Source organism: Accipiter gentilis, chromosome 5, assembly GCF_929443795.1.
Source record: "Accipiter gentilis chromosome 5, bAccGen1.1, whole genome shotgun sequence".
NCBI lineage: Eukaryota > Metazoa > Chordata > Aves > Accipitriformes > Accipitridae > Astur > Astur gentilis.
Genome location: NC_064884.1, coordinates 24,633,718 through 24,648,568, shown reverse-complemented (window position 1 = coordinate 24,648,568; position 14,851 = coordinate 24,633,718).

Genomic DNA, 14,851 nt, shown 5'->3' with positions numbered 1-14,851 from the left:
TTTTTTCTCTTGATCATGTCTTGATAAAAGTTTTCATAACTGGGCTTAGCTCATTTGTTTGGTTTTATGCTTCCCTACCTTATTCTCCTCTCTGGACTCTTTAACAACTTTTACTCCAAGAACACCAGTATTTATGGTGTGCCCTAAAGGACAGTGTCCCTTAAAAACATATTCATAAAAGTTAGTACAATCCTCAAATACAACAAGTTCAAAAGAAAAACAGTCTGGAAATGAGCTTTGAGATGAATGCTTTAGAGTCATTATCTGAGGTACACTGGCAGTCTCTAATGAGACATTTGTAATTTAATTGTGTCATGGAGGGACTATAAATTTCCCCCAGAGACCACATCCAAGTTGTTTTTATAATGAAGATAAAGTAAGAGACATACCAAAAATCTTTTGAATAGACTATAACTTACTTCTAAAAAGATAAAGAGGGCCTATATCCTATTTATGTCACTGTAGTTGGTTGCATAACAGAGCTTACAACAAGTAGGATAGAGGGTAAGAGTCAGCCTATAATCATTTAACACTGTATAAGTCTTTACCTTTCTCTTTTAATCACATGATAATTTGGAGGGGTCCAGTTCATATCAGTACTAGAAAAGAAGAAGAAAAATAATAGGATTGCAGATGGTCATTCTACAGAATCTTTGTATGGGATTATGTTGTGTTTGATGCTTCCTCTGGGGAAGAAAATGTTCTAATACTGCATGACTAAGCCACTCCTGCATCAGATTTCTACAGCTTTGGATAGAGAATTGTAAAGATTTTTATGTCTCAATCAATACCAAAATGCTGCTTACTCACGCCAAGTTCCTAAATAAATTAGGACAAGCATGTCTTGCAGATATAGAAATAGATTGTGCAAGACACTCACTTGATCATACCTATGAGTGCTCTGAGTCCCTCAATTGGAATCATGTATTTACTTCTCTTGGAGATTTAAGCAGGTTTTTTGTGCTGTTTAGTAAATTGTGCTGGAGAATATCTCCAAAGTTCCAGCTTGTTGGGACAGCTTTCTCAAGCACTGAAAATTATTTAAAATGGAAGCAGCTTTTAAAATCAAACTTAAACTTCAACAGATACCTAAACATTCATTTTTTAGGCAAAAATAGGACATACAACCCAGGAGTGGGAGATAGAGGAGGATTAAGAATATTTTATGTTCTAATTCTATGGCAAATATTGCAAACATACCAAGTCCTACAAGAACCTGCTTTTGACTGTTTTCCTCTGACTTGTTTCTCTCACTCAGGCTGTATACTTGAGAACTGTGATCTAAATACAGGACAGGGAGTGATCATTCTTGTATGTCAATTCTGTCTTCAACATAAACTGTCGCTGCATTTTTAGGAAAAGATATCTCACACTGAGATAGCTTTTCAAAAGCCATTCTGAAATATCTCATGAAGTCTGTAACGTCAGCCAAAGAATCTGAAGCTGCCACCCTTGTAGATGCTGGTCACAGTGCAAGGTCTCAGATGAGAGACCTGAAACTCCTCCTCAGAAGCAACTTCAATATATTTTTTTCCTGTTTTGGAACCATTCTGAATTTTTTTTCACCCCCAGTAAATTAATCTTTTCATATGCTTTCTGCAATCTGAAAGTAAATATTTTCATTGATAAACAGCAATTTTTTTAACAAAAGAATCAGAAAAATAATCTCCATCTAAAATAATCTTTTATCGAAAATGAGGTTTAGCGAGATCCCTTCCAAGCTCCATAGACAGTATGATAATAATATTTATCATGTAACTATTTAATTTTCTATTCCAGAAAGTACATACAGATTGCAGTAAAACACTACTGAAACCTGAAACAAGAGATAATTAAATCATTATGCATAGCAATATATGAAAACTGATCAGGAAAGATTGCATCCATTTGACCATTTTGGTCTGGTTCTTCATTGCCTAATACCTTGTAGAGTCATTTACAAGCATGTATAGGGAATATGAAACTGAGGAATGTAATCATGACCACTGTATTTCATATTAACTTCTAGTAAAAGTAGAAAAATACACATTTTAGTTGGTGCCATGTATTAGGCTTCACATTGCAATATCTAAATGAAATTTTATGGCTTTAATTTTACAGGAAGTTAGGCCAGACAATGCAATTGCTTCTTCAGGCCTTAAAAATCTAGGAACCATGGAGTAAATGACTGCATTGGGTTTAAGTCAATGGAAACTGAAGTTTTACTGCAGCTGGAAGGGATAGAAATTTGCAGGAAATACAGTACAGTATACACCAGAAAAGGAATGGGTTGTCTCAAATAAAAAGCTGTGTGACTTGTTGCTAATTCCAAAGAAAGAGGTTACAGCTTGCAGATGAGGCACGGGCTGTAAACTATTCAGGATGACTTTCATTGCTTAGAGGGTATAATTAAAAGTATGAAACAAACTGCCAAAATCTACAATAGAAATGAATAGTGTACACTAGGTCAAAGGGATCTGGATGCATTTCTGGAAGAAGAGACAGTGCACAGCTGTTAGCTTGATTTTTTAAGGGTGAAGATGATCAGTTACTATATGAATTGATTGGTATTTCCTGGGCATGTTCTGTTAGGATTTAAAGTCTTCTCCTGGACCTTCATGTATCATTGTTTCTTTCTGGCAGCTGCATCCATCCAGGGGCAAATGTCTTCCATTGACTGGAAATGTATATTGTAGAATAAAATTGCTGTAGTTACCAGAGAAAATACCTTTGCATGAAGGAATTTTCTTGGTTTTGCTGTGACATAATTCAGATCAGGCAAAAAAAGGGTAGCTAACGCCAGTGTTGGGAGTCTTGTTTTCCCTTTAGTCATCGTGGCTGTGCCTAGATCTGGGAGCATGCATCTAACCAATTGCATACACACATCCATGCAAATAACAGCCAAACAATTGCATACACCTTTTGAGTCTCACTGGCTCTACGGTGTCTTTAGCGTTATGTACCATGTAAAAACTCAGAACAAGGGATAAGTGGACAGGACTGGGGATAATTGGATCAAACGATACTGCAAACGCCCATGAATCCCACCTCAGTAACTCACCCAGCCAAGCCTAAAAACTTGCTACTGTCTGAAATGGATAGAGGCAGTCATAGGTAAAACTGAAGGGCTTTAGATAATCTGAAGCTCACAAACATCTCGAATGCTGTAATCCTCCCAATCATATAGTACCACTCAGACATTTCATCATCTCTAAGAGAACAGACTACCACTTCTGCGACAATTATGAAATCACTAGACCAACTGATGTGACTTTGAGGAGTGTATTTCCACACTGCTGGCACAGAAGAAGACATTCTAAAGGAGGAGGTACTAGGACAAGAAGAGCTTACAAGCATTCAGATTTATCGGAATAATTCTTAGAGCCCTCTGTATTAAGCTGAAAGGCTGAGGGCTAAGGAGCCCTTCCTGCTCAATAGTATGCCCTGATCTCCCATTTATTTGGGGCTGTAAATGACTGCTGCACCCCTTCAGCAAGGCTCTCTTCATGAGACATAAGTAGCAGGCACAGAGGAGTTTGCAAGGCTGGATTGCACCCACTCTTTCCACCCTCTGTAACATGGAGCAGCAACCCACTTTCACAGTACCAAACCAGGGAGGCTGAGTGTGAAAGCTGAAGTTTTTCTGGATCCTGGACAAGTTACCCGGGACTGACTGCAGTCCAACAAGAAATCTGTTTACACCAGAGCAGCAGCACAAAGAAGGTTCAAGGCTGTCTCTGCTCTCACCAGCACTGTGCACCCAGTGCAGAGGCAATAGCTGCTTCTAGCTCAGCCCCAAATTTACAGGGCCCTGGGAAAAGAAAAGTAGCATGTGGAAGCAGCTCCTGTGGCTAATCCTGGTGCCATGCAGCCACTCTATTTGATACTTCTTTACTCAGAGGAGTTTGTAAAATTTAGGTCATATTAGTATCCTACCTATATATGGAAAAGGACCATGGACAACCAGTTTTTCTCCTAGGCTTTTTTTCGGCATAGTCTGAGTCACCCTCATTAGATGTAGGAGCAACAGAAATAGAAATTCTCACTGAAATAGACCCAGGAAAGTCGTCATAGCCTCAGTCTTCTCTCCACTCCCTCCCAAGTTTTCCTAGGCACTGCATAAATACAGCAGGAGATTGTCCACACCTCAAAGGGGTTTTAATCTAAATATTACCAGAGATTTAATAGCAGTTCAAATGTTTCAAAATTTTTCAGCTTTGCATACCACATGCATTACTAGTGGTGCAGCTCTGTTTAGAACAACTTGAATTGCACAGGTGAAGAAGCCTACAGGGCTGGGTAGCATGTACAGCCACTGAATGCTCTTGGGGATTGATTTTTAAGGGATTTCCTGATGTGTGCGATGTGTTTCTGTCCCTATTTTTAACATCTGCCCACCAGCTCTTTGAATATACTGACTGGAAGAAGCCATCTCAAAGGGGCAAACGACTCAAATTACAAACTGTGTTGCCAATTATCATGTGGGTGGCTGATTTGTGACTGTTACTGCTGAGCACACCTACACTGGCTTTTAGTGACCACAGTTGGCTTGAATCAATCAGCCTTCTGATCCTTGCCCTATTTCCAGAATAACACCTGTAAATATGACACCAGTGTATGGGTTTCCCTGACTTCCATTTGTCATTCCTCATGTCCACAGTGTTTAGTGAATTATCTTTTGTAGTTCAGGACTGACCCCTCATGAGACAGATGAAATCTAGATTTCCCTGGAAATGTTTGGCAAAATTTCCACTAACTTGAATACAGCTGGAGTCAGTTTCCCATCACTGGGATTTTGAGGGGGTTTTGTTTGTTTGTTTGTATATTATTTGTGTTCAATATTTCCTGTTCATAGTGTATTTATGGAACATCTTAATAGAAAACAATGCCTTGGTAAGAAATCTTCTAACAAGCTTTAGTGCTTTCGCCAAGCCTCTATTCTGTTCCTTGTTTTGTAAAAGGTGTTCAATCGAAATTGTGCAATCCTCTCTTCTGCACTGAATTTGCCGAATCAACGAACAAAACCCCAGAAAACCTGTGACAGACACACTAAAGTACTGCAAGCAGATTGAACATTTCACTGGTCTTGCTCCCATTTCAGCTCCAAGCACTTTGGCAAATCCTGCATCTTAAACACCTGGCTCGTTGCCTTGGCTGGAGAGAGATGTTTTTGTGTGTCAAGGCCTCCAGGTTTCAAAATATATTTGTGTCAGCACCAGCTGGTTTTGGTGGTTCCTTGATCACACATAGGAAAAGATCCTACCAAGTCCTCTAATACTTCAGAAAACTTTGCAGTGAGATATTTCTCCAGATGTGGTTAGTGCTCCTAAATGATCAGAGGGAACATCAGTAGTATTTTATGGAGCTGGTATTATGTGATAGTAGATTGTCTTTGTAAGTCTTCACTTACAAAGACCAAATTAATCCTGACTTGGAAGTGCTGATTTTGTTACTCCAATATTTAAGTTTGTAGTTCTTTTAAAGCAGGACTTTAGAATTATTTTTCTTTTTCAAATCTTCCTTGGTTATTTTGTCCCATAGTGCTCGTGTATGGACACGAGCACTATGGACAGTGTATGGACACTAGTGCTAGTGTATGGATTAATTCTGAAAAAGCAGTCCTGGGACCATAGTCCAACTGGACAGGGAATTGAGACTGGAAGATCCACAAGAATATTCTCATCTACCTTTGCTTCTGAAAGGCTGATGCCACTCCTCTTTCAATTTACAGGGGTATCTTTACTTGTCCATTTTAACCAGAATCAGGGCTCCTATACTCCTACCTGGGATTTCCTGGCCTAGAAACCATGTACAGAAGAACATGCCTCTCCCAGGAGATGTCTGATCTGCAGGTAGATTGCACACGTGCACTAAATCTGAGGCTTTCAAAGTATACCAGACTTTGTGCTTAAGTCTAAATGAGCTGTATAGCTCAAGTGCAATTAAGTTGATACTGCCAGGAGCTGTTGGAGTCACAGGGAGGACTGGTGCAGGTGATCTGCTCTTGCACTGCCAAGGAGGCCCAGGGCTCTGAAGCATGAAGCAGTTAGGTAGGAGGGAGCACAGATCTGCTTCCCCTGCCCTGCCAGATGCCCAGGAATCCTGGGCATGTCTAAAATCCCCTACTATTCTTCCTAGACAACACTTTTGAGTGGTAAAACAGTTTTCATGGTCACCTTGCCCACTGCAGTGCTCAGAGCCTCCTTGTTGTGCTGAAATTTTGGGGGAGCTGTGGGGCTGTGCCTTGGCTCCTCACCTCCTCCTGTGTGAGTGGGGTTTGCGGGTTTCTGATCCTGTGGGACAAAGTCCACTGAAGCTCCTGGTAGCTTCCCAGTTTCTTCTCTGAGGTGGGCTTGTCTTCAGCACGGGAGTTGGTCCGTTTGACAAGAGCACAGGAGGGCTGCAGGAAGAAAAGAGTGGAGCTAATGCGCATTGCTCTTTTTCTATGTTTCTTCCACATGATTGCTGGCAGATGTGACCCGTGACAAATCCTTGAAATACGGCTGTGCGGACAGCGATGGGATAGATCCAAGGGTAAAAAGCCCATGCTAGGGAGATGCTGTGCGGTGACTGATGGCCTGAGTTCAGATGTATCTCTCTTCCATCTCCTGTTTGCCATTGCTTAGAGGAAAGCCGAACTGCCGGGGAGGATGGCTGGGCGGGCTCGTTTCCTTACTCCTGAAACCTATGGAGCGGGGAAACACATGCTAGTCCAAACACTGAAGCTTTCCTAACAATACGGATCATTTGAGACTGAGGAGTGGAGCTGAAATGACAGAGATAGTTTGTGCCAGAAGCGCATTTTTTGTGAATGCTGAAATCCTGACATTCCTGGCTAGCCCAGTATAAATATGGCCACCCAAGCGCTGTGGCATTATTTGAGTTCATCTGCTGAATAGCTGTTATGTGGTTTCTTTGGCAGCCCAGTGATTCCCTGAACTGACAGAAAACCATGGCCCCGCTCTCTGTGGCTGCTGCACGGGGGCCAGTGTTACGAAAAAACCCAAACATGCCATGACCCTGCGAAAGCACACAGGCCCGCGTGTCCCCGTCGGCATGTGGCTCGCTAACGGCGCTTGAAGGCGAGCGTGCGCGCGCACCCTGCACCGGAGCTGGCCTCTCTCCTCCCTGCCTGCGTGGCTGTAGCGAGGCTCTTCCCCGTCCTCCCTCTTTAAAACACAAACAATTTCTCTCAACTGTAACCAGAGGAAGAGGCAGCACATTTATATTAGGCTTGCACTTGGCTGGGTGTGTTTATGCTTTGTTTCTGAAAACTGGACTGGGCACATTAGTAGCGCAGGACAAAGTTCAGTTTGTACGATGCAAAGAGGGCTGTGGGGGAAGATGACCTAGAGGTCGACACCGAGGCTCCTCCCTGGGAAGTTCTTTTCTTTTAATATTTGCAGTTTGTTGTAATCTGGTCCCTCCCAAGGGAAATAATTTGCTCTACTCAAGGCATCTCATAAGCTCCAAAGAGAAGCTCTTGCTTTGCTGGGGCAACGGAGAGGAGGAACCATAATATCCCACAACGGCAAAGGAAACGTCATAACTTTTCGTTCGGATCCAAGGCAGGATTTTTCAAGAAGGGAAAGAGGAAGCCTCTTCTCTAGCAAGCTATGACAAAATAAAATACAAACACCCTTCCTTGAACTGAAAAGAAAAAATCAGCAGAAATGCAATGGAAGCTGCGTACCAGGAGCTCATGGGCCCTAGCCTTCCTTCAGACGCTCGCCCAAGCTTTTTGCACTGTTCAGGAGCTTTTTAGTGTCTCCAGCCATAACATAGGAATCAAATTTCAATTCACACTGTTTTTGTGGTTAGTGGATTGCATGCACTACTGCACTGTCAAATGCCAGGGCTTTATAAAACCTACAGCAGTGTAGAAACTCCGGAGTGAAGGAAACAGGGAGTTTCACTATCTCGGCCTAACAGTGACTAAACCACTGCAGGGATCCAAAAAAAGGTAATTTAACCCTAGTTTAGGTGTTGGCACCGCAGCACGCCGTTCAGAGGCGCCCACCTTTGCACATAGGGCTTACACTTCTGAGCTGCTTGGGGACGAATTAAGTCTGTTAGTCAGCCAGCATTTACCTGGGGCAGGGGATGGATAACGCCCCACGTTAAAGCCTCGCGGGCAGGAGGGGATGCTAGTAGGGAGCCCGCGTGGCACCCGTGTCCATTCTCACAGCTCCCCTGGCTGGAGCGGGGCCAGCCTTTCTGACCTCCGACTACCTTGCTCAGTCCAATCCCACAGCACTTTCTGTTTGTTTAACGCTGTCCAGCAGCCTTGAGATAACGGGGATGTTGCCGGAGAGAACGGGGCCGGCTCGGGGCTCGGGGCTGGCCCCACGGCTTTCCGGCACCAAACAAATCGCAGCCTGGGGGTACTTCAAACACGCCAGGTCCCCAAGCGGGCCATGATGTCCAACGCCAGCTGGTCAGCACTCAACTGCGGGTTGCTTTTGGAGGTCTGAGATGCCTGCTCGTCACCTAGCCACTAGCAAAGTCTGGCCTAATTCGATTATCTCTGGGCTATGCTGGCCACTGAAATCCTGGTCAGTGTAGGAAATGCTCTTCTGCTCCAAAGAAATGAAAATGAGCATGTCAAAAATATCACATGTATGCACGTATGCATGCATGTAAGTAAGGATATGTATAAACTTTCCCTCTGAGAGCCGTGTTGGGGATGGAAAGCTTTACAGGCCCTGCAACGGAGCAGTGCTGTCAGGCAAGAGGAAAATAAGAAAGAGCAGCAGCTGCAAATCCTCATACAACATCTCACTTAAAATGTCATGTGTGCTACTTGGTTTAAATTGTCACCCCTCCAGCAACCACAAACAATGCAGAAACAGCAGATGTGTTTTCTATTTAGAATTAAACAGTTTATCTCAACCACTGTCATTGTTACAGAGGGAAAATAAATAAATATCCATGTTAATGTAAACTTCAAAAGGTACTTTCTGGCATGAATGGCTATTCTGAATCCAGATTTCACTGAGAAAACTAGGATTTGACTACAGATTTTTCTTTTCTTTTCTTTTTTTTTTTTTTTTTTTTTTTTTTTTTTTTTTTTTTTTTCCCAATAGGGATGCTGGCAGCTTAGCATGTAGTAAAACTTAGACTGGTCAAAAAGATTTTTTGGCCAGATATAGCATCCAATAACTCATGTCATTTAGACTTACTGGTCCAGAAAATTTAAGTAAACATCATAAATGTCTTTTGTTACTAAACTTTCCATTCAAACATTTTGTTTAACTCTTTCTTAATGGAGAGTAAAGATGACATTTTGGGCATATATATCTACCTACGTGGTAATCATACAGTCACCACATTGGGATTCAAAGATTTGCCACAGTCTCAGCCTAGGCAAGCACTCAGCAAGAAAAACAATAGCTGGTGTGAGCATGTTCTCTGGAGAAGTTAAGCTAATGATGAATTTAACCTTTAGAGGTCAAGGTCAATTTATTGTACAACTATAAGTTTTAGAAGTCTATCGCTTTGTATTTTGTAGGGGCAAGCAGCATGTTAAGAAAGAGTGACTGTATGAATATTATTGGATCCCTTTTTATTTTTAAGAGTAGATGCTATTTGTAAAGGGCATTGTTGAGTTATATAGTTGGGATAGGCCTTTAGAAAATACAGTCTTTTTGTACAAAAAAGCAAATGTACAGCTTCATTTAGTCATCGATGCACTTTTACATCGATGCTTACATTTAAGATACAAAACCAAAGCAGAACTCTGTCTAGTTGTGAAGATATTTTGACTAAATGAAGCTTGATTTGTTTCCACAGCCCAAGGAAGGTTCCAAAGCTGAATACCACTGCGTTCTTCTTTGTGTGTGACATGGCCTTCACCAATACCTTTCTTGTGTTTGATTTGCCGCCAGTATTTTAAGACCTCACCAGCCAGCTTGTTTCCAGATTTTATATTTTTACAAAGAGTTTTTTGTCTTTAGGCAAGCAAACACACAAATGTTCCTGTTACTCTTCCTGCCTGAAATGGGCAGAAGAAGGGTACATGTGACCAGCAATAAGCTGTAAAGCCTTAACTGCCAGTAGTTACTTTATGGTCTTGTAAAATGTTAAATTCAACGCTTGTTTCTCCACAATTGTCGCAGTCCTGCAACTCTGCAGGACTTCTAGGTAGTTAAGTAGATGTCTGCAGACTGCGCAGTCACCAGGACAGGCCCAAAGTCAGTGTTAGTGTTTCAGAATGGCTACAAGCTGAAGAAGACACTGTGCAACACATCATCCTCCGGGGTCCCTGTAAGAAAGGAGCATTTTGAGAGCTGCATGGCTTCTCAGTGGCTAAGGCCAGAAGGGATCATTAATTCATCTGGCCCAGGAGCTGACCACAAGCACACGATCGAGATTCATCAGTATGAAATCTCAGCAACCCTTTTCACACCACAGAGAGCTGATCTAATTCAGCTGTCCCGTCCTCAGACAAGATCAGTCTCCAGTGTTTGGGGGGAAGGAATAGGAAGCCCTCCCTCTGGACAAGATGACAGGCAAACTGGACTAGTTGAGTGTTGCAAAGGGATTCCTTCCTCACCTCTCTAAGCAATTACCTCTAGATGTGAGATTAAATCACAGCCCTAGATTACTTTAGTGGTCAATATAATTTCTGTGTGTGAGGTACAAGCACTTTACCTTCTCAACTGACTCCTTAAGCTATCCTGAGGAGAGATAACATGTGAGTAGGTGAGGGTAGAGCTGGTTTCAAGGAATCATGTTTCTGACCTCATCACTGGTACACGCTTGCTGCAGTAAATCTGCAAAAATGAGTGAAATAATTTGGAATGAAAGCATCAAGGCTTGGCTGGGTGTTGGATGTCTGTGTTAATGATTTTCTGCCAGCCTAGCCAATGTGGGCATCACAATTTCTTCTGTCTGTCTTGACTCCTCTTCTGGTTTATGTGACTTGAATATAGATCAGAAGGGCTTTTCCAAATGTAGTATTGCACTTACACAGTTTTTCCAGAGCAGCAATTCTGGATCAACATTCCTGAATAATCCCATGAGTGGACAATTTTAATGTGCAATAACAATATCTACATGTGGAATTACACAGAAATAGTTACTGTGTTCAGTTTCCCACCTGCATTTGTGCCAAGCTAATTTTCAAGTGTAAATGATCCCTAAGGTTACATACTTACCCAGAGGAGGAAATACATTCCTTTATTATAAGACTGAACTTGACCAATTGAAAGAACATGTAATACAAATGGAATGGACAGAAATCTGTTACTAAATGGGAACTGAAGAGCTTAATTAAGTGCATCACTGAACAACTAAAGCCTTTAGTTCTTAATATTGGTTTGACTGTTCATACCCATGAGCATCCATAAAGTCTCCCAGCAACTGGATTGTATATTTACATATATAACCTGCTCCTCTGAGCTATAGCTTGGAAATATTTTTTCTGATATATATTAATATTATTCTGCCTCCCAGGCTTTAGTTATTGACTAAAGTGTGAGTGAAAGGAGACTGGAAATTAAACTAAAGAGGCAATTTATTTATTTTTTAAATGCTTCTGCACAATTTAAAATTGATTTGCGGTAACCTGGACACTTGAGCAGATGAATTTAAAGCCAGTACAATTTTCTTAATGCTTGCTCTTATTTCAGACAGCCTTATTTGAAATAGTTTTAGGCCATCACTCTTCAGGGATCTTGAGGTTAGACAAAGAAACCTTCCAAAGCAATAAGAACTTCATACTAAAACAATGCTATCAGATAGGAAAAGTAAATGCTAATGTTATCTACATGTCAGAGAGCATGGATAAGTTCTTACAGCATTGCTCTGGCAAAATGGATTTGCTTCCTTGCTACGGAAATCATGTTATTGCTATTAGTCTCAACAGAAACAAAACCAGATTCTGACTCAACTATTTCTGTTTATTACAGGGAAAAAAATTTTTAAGAGTTAGAAAATAAGTAACAGCAAATAATCTGATTTGGTTCTTTTCCTTTTTGTGAGCTGCCTAGGAAAAGCAAATTATTTGTTGAGGCTATTTTAATTTCTCACCTTGTTTGCTACATTGAATTATCCTCATATGGAGCTTCTTTGAAGTATTTAAGCTGTGTTGATAACATTTATTCTTACAGAGATTGTACCAAAGTTTCACTGTCTTCATTCAATTAATAACTCTCAGACTCCTGTTTCCAAGGTTCACACAATCAAATATGCAGTGTACTTGATTATGCTCTGATATCAAATAAAACATCTCATGTTGCCTTTACATCCTTTTCTCAGTGAACATGAATGGTAGCAAATTTATTCAGCAGAAAAAATCGTGACCATGAAGTTGGCCAAACTTAATCTCCAATTAATTCAGTTTTATCTAAGTGTCTACATAAGCAAAATAATTGGTAGTAAGTCTGTAGCTCCAGGCAGTACTCCCTCTGTCTCAACACAGGGCATATGCCTCTATGCAGGTCAATCATGTTTTGTTGAAGTCATGCCAAATAGATAAATGTATCTATGAGACAGACTTTAGGGGTAAGACTATTCAATTTCAGCTTTTATTTATTTTATATTTAATAATTTTACCTATATTGTAAAACAGATAGAAGTCTTAGGATTCCTGAAATGCCTTCTCCAAATCTTTTCTTTCCAAGAAGTGACTGTCTTAAAGTAAGGGCAAGAACTGCTTCACCACTGCAATGTTATTTCTCAGGAATCACAGGGTGAAACCTTTGCTTTCTGCCCAGGAAGACAGGCTCTGCAGCCTCATGCCAATATTGAAATAACTGCTTGAAATCCTGATTTCTTCTGAATCCTGCACCCTGACTCATCTCGCAGTCTCATCCCCAGTTTCAGCTCTCAGTATCTCCCTTTTAGGGACTCTAAGCACCCCTCCCTGATAGGGCTGACAACAGCTATTGCCCTCCTCACTAGTCTCTGATACCCACAGGAGTTTTGCTCAGGAAAAGAAATTTCCCTTACGTTGAAATGGCTGCCCAGACAAGCCAGAGAGTGTGGAGCCCTCTGCTCCTGTGAGCAGTGGGAATGAGGCAGGACAGCAAGTGTTCTGCACCAGCAGTCACAATTTAAGAGCATACTGGGTATCTATTCCCTCCTCCAAAAAAGGCAGAGAACCTAATTTGGTTCTGATTTCCTTTACAGACAATTTTAAATAAATTAATCCAGACATCTTCAGAGCTCTTGTTTCCTCAGCTGATGATGGGAAACAAAAGGATCACGGCCATCTCTGTCTAACCACTTGCCCTTATCACAGTAAAATTACTGGGTTTGCAATGGAGGAAAATGTTCTTTTTGAGAAAAGGGAAGACAAAAGGACTTGGGGGAGGTGAAAGTAGGGAAGAGGAGGAAAGAAGGAAAGACTTTGAAGACTAACATTAGAAAGATGTTCATTGTAGGAGGTGAAAACCAGGGATGATGCATATGATGATATTACTTGCCACCCTAAGAGTGATGCATGGTTATCAAATTATCAAATTGTGTCAAATGACCAAATTAATTAAACTCCAGTGTGGCACAGGGATACCGCTGGGATGGTTGTCCTTTGTGACTTTGGCATCTCAGGGTCATTAAGAAACCCAAGACAACACCTACATCTTCCTGAGAAGTTCTTTCACTGATGAGCACTCTATTTTGACTGCTTAGATTGAAAAGAAAAGAATTATTATTGCTATTAAACCATCATGTCTCTCAGAATGAAGGTAAGCTTTGCTTGAATTTCTTTCAAAATATGGATGGAAAGAGAAGGAAGCTCTAGCTGTGAACGGTGAAAAAAGGAGCTGCCTCAGATCTCATTCCAGAGAGGAAAGAGTTGCCTCCTCCATCTTGGCTTTCTAGTGGCTGCTGCAGGTGAGCACGGGGTTGTTTGACACTAACTGCTGGTGGTTTGCTATGGGGTTTTCTCATTGATTTTTCCATTTCCCGAACCTTTTAGGGCATCTTCCAGCTGATGCACTTTGCACATGCTTACAGATGCAGTTACATTTAAGAGATTATAATATATAACTAGTGCAGCCGTAGACCTTCATCTTACTCAGCTTACTATGTGGTCTGACTGTACTTTTGTTCCTCAGCACCTGGCAAGCCATTGTCACTACAGGAAACATTAGCAACAGCCACATCAGTCATGAGAGATAGGTATGGTGTTAGGATGGTGTTTGCTGTCTCTGGTTTATGCAGAAAAGTTGGTCTCAAACTGAATTTAGAAGTATATGCAACTAATGAGCATGACAATGGAATTAAACATTTAGACTGGCTGGCCTGACCGTATTTTTTTCCATAATGAAATTAAGATCTGTAATTGGTTTTGTTATCTGTGTGGTTCAAATTTTCATGGCTGCCGTTACCAACCATCTCATCCAGGGTATGGCCACAATCCTCGGTATGTTTTTGGTTGGGGTACTGTGCAAGAGACCGTGGGGTACCAGGTACCTATGAAGCAAGAGCTGAGTCAAAGTATGGATCCTTGCAGTGACTTCTCTGGTCTGAAAATGCTGGTTTTTCCTGTTTTTAACATAAAGATCCTCTCATTAGAGCCAGTAAAATCTTGGAAGAGTGAAAGAAGTGTTAACTTCCATCTTGATTACCTCTTCGGCCTTAAGCTGGAGTACTCCAGCTGGGGTAAAAGGCCTGTTCAGTGTCCTGCCTTCAGAGCTCACTGGAACCTGTTCAGTTTTTTTAGAAGCTCGGGCGAAAATACCGTTTCATTGCAAATTAGACCACCGAGGGACACAAAAATGATAAGATGAACTTCTGACTTTGACTGAACTTGGAATACTTATCTCCCACACCTCTATTAATCTCCATAGGTTATTATTAATTTCACCGTTCCTTTATAGACATAATGTTGAACATTAAGTAGCATCATTAATTAAAAGCTAAT